General features: G+C 44.5%; 1 protein-coding gene across 6 annotated transcripts in view; it reads left to right on the forward strand.

The window, feature by feature from the left end:
- The window catches only part of SYTL5 (synaptotagmin like 5), a 297,226-nt gene that overhangs the window by 241,759 nt on the left and 43,985 nt on the right, over positions 1 to 11,482 (forward strand). The window lies entirely within an intron of this gene.

Consider the following 11,482-nt stretch of genomic DNA (forward strand, 5'->3'; position numbering starts at 1 on the left):
ACGAGCAGGTCTGAAATAGGCCCAGAGTCTCTGAAAATCTCCAGTATTGTGATTTGAGTGTACAGTGAATAAACCCACATTCAAGGCTCCAGGGGGTAAATTTACTAAAGTTCGATTGAGTATTCGATCTTATGAATCGACTGAAATCAAATTTTAAATCGAACTGCAAAATCCCTTCACAAATCCCTCATTTACTAATATTCGATTTTGCATTCGATTTTCAAATCGAATTCGATTTTGGTGGATTTTAAGAAGGCATTTTGTGTTCAGTTTACCAAATTCCTTCCAAATCGAACCTCAAATCCCCATTAAAATTGAATGCAAAATCTATCCCAACTTTCTCATTACTTCCTATTGGGCTAAATGTATCACATGCACACTAATTAACAGGGGACACAATTGGAAATATTTGTGCACACTCTAGAAAAGTGATTTATAATTTCTTCATAAATATAATATACTCATCTTACATATATATACTGTGTGTGTATATATATATATATATATATATATATATATATGCTGTAGACATGTATATATACTCATAATAAAATATATATATATATATATATATATATATATATACATAAAGTCTCCAGGTCCGGCACTCCAGTTAATAAACCAAATCCTGCAGGGGTGCCCTCACATAGGGATAAATAGAAGCATGAAGGTGCAGCACTCCCCTCTCAATAAATCAAGCAGAGACCAAAGGATCAATAGAACGTTTCAGTACTTTTAGTACTACCTTCAACCATATGATATGGTTGAAGATAGTACTAAAAGTACTGAAACGTTCTATTGATCCTTTGGTCTCTGCTTGATTTATTGAGAGGGGAGTGCTGCACCTTCATGCTTCTATATATATACATATATATATATATTTTTGTTCCCTGTTGACTGACCATAAGGGGGGGCCTGTGTGCACCTTTACTGTAGGGCTAGAGCTAGTTACCCCCCTGATACCGCAGGTAGGTGCACAGCATAGCCAGGGCTGAAACTAGGATTTTTGTCACCCGGGGCAAGACAGTAATTTGGCGCTTCCCCTGGTAATTCCCCCATAGAAATGCCCCCTGCAGCAGTGCTACTATAGTAATGCCCCCTTCAGCAGTTCACCTATAGCAATACCCCTGTAGTAGTGCCCATATAGTAATCCCCCTGTAGTGCTGCTTAGACAAAAAAAAAAAACAATACTTACCTTAAACTCCGCTCCTGCGTCCGTCACCGCCCGGTCTGCTCGGCTGCTCCTCGGAACTATGGGAGAGACGCCATGACGTCTCTCCCATAGTGCCTGTGTTCAGGAGAGAACTCCAGCCTCCGGCTACCGCAGTGGTTGAGCATATTTCCCCTTCGCCGTAAGGACCTGGTCCTTATGGTGAAGGGAAACTAAGAAACCACCCCTTCGCCCCACTGCCAGGCAGATATAGTACCCCTCTACCCCCTTGCCAGCCCTAGAACTCCTCCACCCCACTGCCAGGCAGACCAAGCTCCTCTTACAGCATCCCTCCACCCCACTGCCAGACAGATATAGTACCCACTGCCAGCCATAGCCCCCTTCCACCCCACTGCCAGGCAGACCAAGCTCCTCTTACAGCATCCCTCCACCCCACTGCCAGGCAGCCCAAGCTCCTTACTGTCAGCCAGCCGTACAGTCACTGGCTGCATCCACTCCTGGGTTCCCGATGCTCTGTTGCAGCATCCTCCTCTCTGGGGTCCCACTACTGCTGCCGCATACTCCCCCGCTGGAGTCCCGCTTCCACCTGGCCACTAGCCATACACCACAGAGCCACAGACGCTCTGTCACTCAGACTCCTGCCATGGTGCCACTGCCTTTGGACCCGCCCTCAGCTCCTCCCACCGTCTGACGTCGAAAAGGTCCTTCCGGCGAAGGGGATCTAGTCGCTACCCTACCATAGCACTGCAGGGAAGGAGACGGGCGTCCGGTTTGGAGCCTCCCTGCAGCGCCGGCCTGGAGGACACTGACGGCGGGTGCACCCGAAAGCATGTGGGGCAGTCTGGCTGTAGGAATAATGTCTACTCAAGGCTATGCTATGCCAGGGCAGCAACTAGGGGGGGGGGCACGGGGCACCTCCAGCCACATCCTTTCGGGAACTCTTAAAGGCATCACATTCAATTTCCAGCCAAAAGAATGGTGTTTAGAAGCTCAAATCGACTCTCTCTCGAATGTTAGTAAATGAAGGGATCCTATATTTGACTGTTGGAAAACATTGATGTTTTCCCTATATTAGATTTTGAGTGAAATTCCTTTTTTTCTGTTTGATTTGACATTCGATTTTGGCTTTTGTAAATCTCCAGTATCAAAATCGAATGGAAATCGAACCAAAATCGAATGGCAAATCGAACAGAATCCAAAATCTATCTTTAGTAAATACACCTCCAGATGTCATCACAGCCGTACTAAAGGTGGGTACACACTATAGCAATATATATCTGCAGATCGAGTGATCTGCAGATATATCTGCAGATGATGGTCGTTCATACACACTGAACGACCATCATCTGCATGCTGCAGCAGGTCGGGACGACTTGGGTGCGGATAGGGGGTGTGGCCTAACCACGCCAGGCGTGGCCACGTCCCTTTCAGAAAAAAAAGGAAACATTAATTTGCGGCGCTGCGCACTGGGGAGGGGGGTGCTGTGAGCCCCTCAGCCCAGCACACAGCCAATGGGGGCGCGATCAGCGTGATCGCTCCCCCACTTTGGCATAGGAGACTGCTCCGGCTGCTGCTTTAACAGCCTCGGACAGTCTCAGAGTGCAGCCCAGAACACAGCAGCGTGTGCTGGGCTGCTGTGACCTAGAAGGGAGGGGGAGAGGTGCCGCTCCCCCCCCCCCTTCTCGGCGCCCCTTATCGCCCGTACACACTTACCAATGGACAGACTGCAGACATATCTATTAATCGTCTGTGCAGCACAGTCTGTACACATTGGCCGACGGGGTTACGATATATTGGCCTATCAATTGATCGGCCAATGTATTGGCCAGTGTGCCCAGCATGAGATAGAGAAATCCACAGCTGATCAGAATCTCATCAATGGCTCAGGGGCGTATCTATAATAAATGCAGGGTGTGCGGTGTACATGGGTCCAGGGGGGGCCCGCACCGCACACTCTGCTCCATATTATTTAAAACCGCGTCAGGGTCTCTCAGCGCTGCTCAAAACACTGGAAAATGGCTGCCGCGGCCATTTTTCTGGCGTTTACGCATGCACTGTGAGGAAATCGCTAGGAAAATGTCGGCCACGCCATTTCCCTGGCAATCTGCACATGCGCAGTAGACTCTGGGCACCCTCTAGTGCCCAGAGTCTACTGATGATGCGGTGGCCGGCCAGCCGCGTCAGGCGGCGGCCGCCGGGGTGAGAGCAGTGGGCCCCTGACGGGGAATGCACACGGGCCCCCTCCTCTCTTAAGACACACCTGCAATGGCTGTTGTATACCATAACAACGCATAGTCCCATACATTCCTCTGGATCACCTCAATATATAGTGTGACACCTGAAATGGTTTGCAGTTCAGTGAGACGTGCTGTCCTGTGTTCAATTTTGGCTCTTTGATTTTTAACATAGAAGTAGCCAGCTATCAGCAGTTCCAGAATTCACAACATCTGAAAACCAACATAATGTTACAATAAAAATATAAAATGACTGCACAGTTTGCCATCAATATTATGTATAGGTGCAGGGGTTTTTTGATATTTTTTTTTCATCATGTTTTTAGTGAGAGTTTTGCAGAACAGTACCTCTGTGAGGGAGGCAGAAGTGCTTTCACATTACTTTGGTAAAGTCTCCTTTGATATTTATTTCTGTCACTCAAAAGTAATGGGTTGTGATTGCTGCTCCTGTCTGACAGGTAAAATAAGACATTATAGAATGCAGTAGATTAACATTTTCAATTTACTGTGGGGCAACAGTTTTCCTTCTGTCCTTGCCTACCAGATTTTAAAAGGCATATGGACATATTTTGTCATTTCTATCTGAATTTTCTGCAATGCACGAGCCATGTCTACTCTTATTAATGTAACCTAGCAACTATCAGGCAAATTGAAGTAGAAAGTGGAAAAATAAAGCATGCTGTGAAGCTTAGGCAAGGATCAGTGCTAGCTACTTAGTGTTGGGTAGTAGAAATGAACTGCTCTTCTGCAGTATATGGGATGTGAGAGAAAGCACGTAAAATGCAGACTGCAAGAATGCTAAATAACACAACATCCTCCAGCCATACTGTATATGTAAGAAAATAGGGATATAAAATATATTACCAGCCATATATGTAAGAAAATAGGGATATAAAATATATATACCAGCCATATATGTTAAAAAATAGGGATATAAAATATATTACCAGCCTTATATGTAAGAAAATAGAGATATAAAAGGGATATAAGTTTATATCCCGGCTTGCGGGATGCCAGGTCTCAGAATGCCGGCGCCGGAATCCCGATGATAAGTAGTGGAGTTAGGTGGAGGGTAAGAGGTTAGGCTCAAAGGGGTTAGGGTTAGGTACTAGGGTGAAAGGATTAGGACTGGGGGAGTAGGGTTAGGTTTAGGCACATGGGGGGAAGGTTAGGTTTAGGCTCTAGTGGGGAAGGTTAGGTTTAGGAACTAGGGGGGAAGGCTAGGTTTAGGCACTGGGGGGTAGGGTTAGGTTTAGGCACTAGGGGGGAAGTTTAGGTTTAGGCACTGGGGGGTAGGGTTAGGTTTAGGCACTAGGGGGGAAGGTTAGGTTTAGGCACTAGGGGGGAAGGTTAGGTTTAGGCACTAGGGGGGAGGTTAGGTTTAGGCATATGGGGGGAAGGTAGGTTTAGGCACATGGGGGGAAGGTTAGGTTTAGGCTCTAGTGGGGAAGGTTAGGTTTAGGAACTAGGGGGGAAGGCTAGGTTTAGGCACTGGGGGGTAGGGTTAGGTTTAGGAACTAGGGGGGAAGGCTAGGTTTAGGCACTGGGGGGTAGGGTTAGGTTTAGGCACTAGGGGGGAAGGTTAGGTTTAGGCACTAGGGGGGAAGGTTAGGTTTATGGCACTAGGGGGGAGGTTAGGTTTAGGCATATGGGGGGAAGGTAGGTTTAGTCACTAGGGGGGAAGGTTAGGTTTAGGCGCTAGGGGGGAAGGTTAGGTTTAGGCACATGGGGGGAAGGTTAGGTTTAGTCACTAGGGGGGAAGGTTAGGTTTAGGCACTGGGGGGGTAGGGTTAGGTTTAGGCACATGGGGGGAAGGTTAGATTTAGGGTGCGGGAGGGAGGGTTAGGTTAAGGGTAGGGGAAGGGTTGAAATACTTACCAACAGCTGTCGGTATATTAACCATGTCGGGATGCTGGCGTCGTGATACTGACCACCAGGTTCCCTAGCGCCAGCATCCTGTACCCAACCCATATAAAATATATTACCAGCCATATACGTAAGAAAATATGGTTATTCTATTGGTTTTGGAATGGCTAATCCTTGTAGGACAATTAGCCAATTAGCAAAGTGTCTTTAAACAGACTGACACATCATCACATCCTCACCAGTTTCTTGTAGAAAAGTACAGGATAGTTTATAAATGATCCAAATGATCTTCACAAGTGGCTGTATATACATCAGAACGACGTCCAAAAGACACGATGGTCGTTCCAATTCCCCTCCACCCCAGAACACACATACAGAAACTGTGTAATATTCCGAAAGCACAATATATCATGTCGGAGCAATTTATCCAATTACTCTTTTCTCCTGTGCACATTATGCAATCATCATGTTGACAACTGGCAGTTCAGGTGATGTATTCAGAGGAAAGATTGGACCAATATATATTGTGGTCTTTCAGTTGAGTGTACACACTGAGCCATGTGGTCTACATTGTTCATGACATCTTCCTATCTGATGTGCAGCACTTCAGATGAGAAGATGCGATGAATGACGCAGGTAAATGCACGATTGAGTGTACATATTATGCGATGTACACGATATGTTGTTCCAATTTGCCTCATAGCGACATATCGTCCAACATATTGCCAATGGTGTATCCCACCTTAGAAGGCAAAATTATCCTTGTTTTATGCCGCCCCACTTTTTCCAATATAAAGTGGCTGATTCTGAGTTTGAATGCATTTGCATTAAAATGCAGTCAGTAAAAACACAGTTGTGTGCGTAGGCAAAGTCACAAAATTTTCAAGAATCATGCAGGACTGCACCAGTAGTATATGCTTTTATGCATATGAAACACGTCTGAAACACTTATAATATATATAGGTTATAAAACATTTTGGGCAAAATTTACAAAGCAGCAGGTTCTAAATCCTGGGGGTGTGGCAGCGGTTTTGGTATCCGTCTATTTACTAAGGCCAAAACCGCAGTGAAAGCACACTTTAGAATAGAATAGAACAGAATTCAATATCAAAGCACCATTGATGCTTAAGACCATAGAAGGAATAGAATAGACTAGAAACCCTGGATTTATAAAGCAGGGGTTTTGAAAAATGCCGCCATATCCGCCCAAACAATAGACCTGCCTGTGGCAGGTGAGTGTCAGAGAAGCACTGTATAGATCAATATGATCTGTGCAGTCTTTGTTCTATTTAACCACTTAACAGGCTATTGTGTATTGCAAGAATTAAAATAAAAATATATCAAATTATGCAAATAACCTGATCAACCTGATTCAGTATAAAAAAATGTAAAATCAAGATTAAATATCTATTATTTACATAATGTGATAATTCAAAATAAATCTACAATCTTGGGAACAGTTTTGAAAAAAAATATTTTTATAGTTATTAATACAAAAAACAAAACTCAGCAGACTCCACTATTAAATCTCTGCTCTCTATAACAATATCTACAGTATCTGTCCCTCCTCTGAATCTTTTTTACAAACCTCAAAGTGAAAGAGGAAGTGGATAGCCTATTTATGCATCTTGTGCTAATGTCAATTGACAGGGTTTTCACACACCAATTAGAAAGCCCCAGGAAATGACTCTCAATTGAATGCCTTCGAAAACACAGTGGTTTCAATAGAAACCACCATCAAATATAACACACCACGACAGATTGTCTTTTAGAAACCGCCGTGGATCAATAGGGGTTTAAGTTAAGATATCAAAACCGACCTTTTGTAAATGCTGTAAAATTGTCATTGAAACCAGCGTCAATTGACGGCAGTTTCTAAATGACACCATAACCGCCACTTAGTAAATTTAGCCCTTTATTTTGATAGCAAAAGACTCATTCACTGTTAGATATAAATAAAATGTAACAGAAGTCTTTTGAAGCGCCAGGTGTAACCCTTCTTCTCATGTAGAAATAAACAATATAACAAAAAATCATCTACAGATATGTCCTCTTGCATATTTGCCGCTTGTGTGGCAATCGCACCACGCATGGTGCAGGTTGCGCACCCTCAAATGGGTACAAGTGATGCATTCACACCTGCGACTCCATAGTATTGCACAGTGCGAATGCAGCATGCGGCATGGCACACCGTGGCGAACACAGCCGCAACTATTTGTATGGCGCTCGCTCTGAATCAGGGCCCTCCTACCTGAAAATGGAGCGGCCTCCAGGCCGCTCGCATAGCTGTGGGTGACCACCCACAGCATATGCGAGCGGCCAAAAAGATGGTCGCGATGGTCTGTGACCATCGCGACCATCGGGCTTGCGACGAGACCCTGCAGTAGGGTCTCACTGCCGCAGGCCCAGGAGTGATTTTGGCTCTATCAGAGCCAACATCACTCCCACTGACATCACTAGTGATGTCAGTGGGGCCGGCTTCAGACGGTAGGCGTTCCCATGGGAACGCCTCCGTCTGGCAGCCACGCCCCCGGCACGCCCACCAAAGGGGGCGTGCTGTCAATCAACATCGACAGCGCGCCCCCTTTGGTGCGAGACCCGGAGCGACGGAGAGCCCGTCGCTATCCGGGTCTCGCGCATGCGCACGACGGAGCTCCCTCGGTCGTGCGCATGCGCAGTGGGGCAACATCGACCCGCTTGCGAGCGTCCTTTGCTCGCGAGCGGGTCTGAATGACCCCCTCTGTCAGGGCCACACACTGTCACACAATCCCTACAAATAGGGGCACTCTTAAATTACACAGGTTCCGGGGCTGGCTCAAGTGGAAATTGACAGTCTGCCAAAAAACCTGTGTGAACGTTACAAAAGTATCCTTTTAACTAAATATCAAACTGTATGACTCATGCAAGTTCATATTAAATCTAATATTCGTCCTTTTTAAAGTAGAATGGGATACCAGCGCTAGAGCATATCACTAAGTTAAAATAATAATAGGGTGGACGGTTCCTTAAAAAGAATATATATATATATTACAACAAATTAAACAGTAATGATCTAAAAAAGGACATATATCAATATCAGTTCAAATAAACCAATGGGATATAAAATAGATCGTATAGGACATCCACATAAGAAACTGTTAAGTCTCAATGATAATCAGTCTTACTCCTTGGTATCAATAAGACTCATATAGGTAGCACAATGTTACCAGTTCAGGGATAGTAAAGTTCGATAAGTCCTTAGCAGTGTTTACCGCAGAGATGTGGGCTGATGTTGATCCTCTGGATGCTCTTTATTGCTGCCAATAACTGGTATAATTCAGTCCAGAGTCACAGGTGTAGATCCAAGCTGGGTGTGTTTGCAGTCCAGCTTCCTCAGATATGCTCCTGAGGAAGCTGAACTTCAAACACACCCAGCGAAACGCATTGAGCGCACTTTTTATGTTTGCCACTTGGACATACCACTCTTAACTCCACTTGGATCCTGTAACATTGTGCTGCCTATATGAGTCTTATTGATACCAACGAGTTAGACTGATTATCATTGAGACTTAACTGTTCCTTATGTGGATGTCCTATACAATCTATTTTATATCCCATTGGTTTATTTTAACTGATAGTGATATATGTCCTTTTTTAGATGATTACTGTTTAATTTGATGTAATAAATATACATATTCTTTTTAAGGAACAGTCCACCCTAACTATTATTATTTCAACTTAGTGATATGCTCTAGCGCTGGTATCCCATTCTTCTTTTTTGTCTAGAGTTACCTAGGGGCTGACACCCCATTTACCAGTTGCTCTCATACAGCGCTTTGGCCCTCTATACGTCCTTTTTAAAGTGACCATGCAAGGGCATAACTAGAACTTCGTGGGTCACATAGCAAGCCCTTAAAAGGGCCATCCGAGAGGTAAAAAAAACACATACATTTGCCCCCGCACAGAGCCCATTCAGGTTATGTCACACAGTAGTACCCCTTAAACATATTATGCCATGCAGTAATAGTGCCCCTTATACATTATGCCACATAGTAATGCCCCTTACACTACACAGTAATGCCCCTTGCACATTATACCACACAGTAATGCCCTTTACAGAATATGCCACATAGTAGTAGTGCTTCATATAACATATTATTCCACACAATAGTAGTGCACCTTACACATTATGCCACACAGTAATGCCCCTCATAAAATTTTGCCACACAGTAATGCCCCTTACACATTATGCCCCCCCAGCAACTCACCTCCCTGTCTCCCTCCAGCATCCTCTCGCCTCCCCTTGTGTGCCATCAGCAGCCAGCAGGTGTGGATTTGTGGCCGGGCCTCCAGCACCACCGGTCGCGAGGCAATCAGGCAGCACCATAGCATCCGCATCCCTTGCACCAACGGTAGTTACGCCACTGTTTACAAGCTTGTTAGGAAACAGTGGAGTCCTTTTCAGGATCAATGGAATGGGTTTATAGGCGAGGACAACGTAAACAAATAAAGCTGAAGGTGTACTTCAGGGTCCCGTCTTCAACCAGGGCAACGCCGGGTATCCCAGCTAGTATAATATATGCTCGATCAATGCAAAAAAACATATATTCAATTCGGAGGTGAATCTGCAATCAGCCAATCGGAAGCGATAATCAGTGTTTATTTACACCTTCCTCAAAGTGACCTCATGCCAATCTGCGTGCCACCACTCCACAGCAGAGAGGGTGGCCATCATGCATAGGGAATTGATGTCACTTTAGACAGTGCTATTGTACAGATGTGTCCATATACATCTAGCCTCCTTGTGCGTTAAACAGCCCTTCTAGTGGCACGACTCGTTAGCGCCGAGCATATTTTCGTGCAACTTTTTCACTTAAAATGTGTCTTATTTACAAAGAGATGCGACTAGGACACACAAGCAGCTTATGCTGATTTAAATGATATGTGGCATGCCTTTATTCTGTGTGTAACTGCGGGTGTGTCTGCATTTGAAATGCTACATTACAGTGTCACAGCCGCTGATACAGTAATATAGAATTTTGCATGCAGATATAACCGTAGTCATGCCACATATCATTTTAATCAGCATAAGCTACGAGTTGCATATGCATCACCTTGCGAATAAGGCCCAATGTAAGGGAAAAAGTTGCATGAAAAGATGCTTGGCACTACCGAGTCACACGGTGCTCATGTGTTATGTGTAACGCAACTTGTAGCGCACGGAGGATAGATGTATGTGAACATCTGTATGTCATCTTTCAACACCTACCTTCAAAACGATTGTTAATGCTGCATGCTTTCTGTTAGGTGAATGCAGCTCCCCCTTTAAGAGCAGAACAATGTGGAGGTGAACATAGCTCCCAATAAATTCAGCCATAATAACAATATTAAGAAATGTATTGTGATAATGATATATATAAAGTTAACTATCCAGGGGCTGATTCTGAGTCAGACGCATGTGTAGCCGTGGAAGCCTGCATATTAGTTTATGCCAGTGCAAGAATCCGCCTTTGTATACTAAATATCTGTGCGCTTGCGTCATCATTAGTATCGGGACATACACCAGCCCCAGAAAGAGAAATCTCAACTCCGTCCGCACGCTATGAATGTGCAAGGAAGTCGACTTATTTACCCATTACATTCTCACAAAACAAAAGGGCCTACCAGTGACCCCTGTACATTATAGAGAACCTTCCAGTGACATCTGTACAACAGAGGTCCTTCCAGTGAGCCCTACAAAATAGAGAGAATCTTCTAGTGATCACTGCACAACAGAGTGCCTTCCATTGACCTCTGCACAATACAGAGAGCCTTCTAGTGACATTTGCACCCTACAGAGAGTCTTCCAGTGATCACTGCACAATACATAGAGATAATATGTTATATTTATGTAAAGCACTGACATTTGGACACGTGTCAGTTTGTGTTTGTACCTATAGGACAATGTTACTGGATTCTGGGAGTAGTAGTGCAGTTATGGTGAATGCTGGGAGTGATAGTGCAGTGAGAGTTCATCCTGGAAGTAGTACTGATAATGGATTTTGGGAGTGATAATGAATATCAAAATTGTAGTGATTATTTTAACATTAACTTATAATGGTTCCGTAAGTTCTGGAGGGAGACACCAGACAAATCCTTAGTATTCATTTAAGGAGAAATGCGAGTCTCATACTGCCAATTTAGTGAAGTACCAGGTAGTATTCTTAAGACTATGATGAATCTGTTGTCTGGT

Source organism: Taudactylus pleione, unplaced genomic scaffold (genome assembly GCF_031769625.1).
Source record: "Taudactylus pleione unplaced genomic scaffold, aTauple2 ptg000026l, whole genome shotgun sequence".
NCBI classification, from domain to species: Eukaryota; Metazoa; Chordata; class Amphibia; order Anura; family Myobatrachidae; genus Taudactylus; species Taudactylus pleione.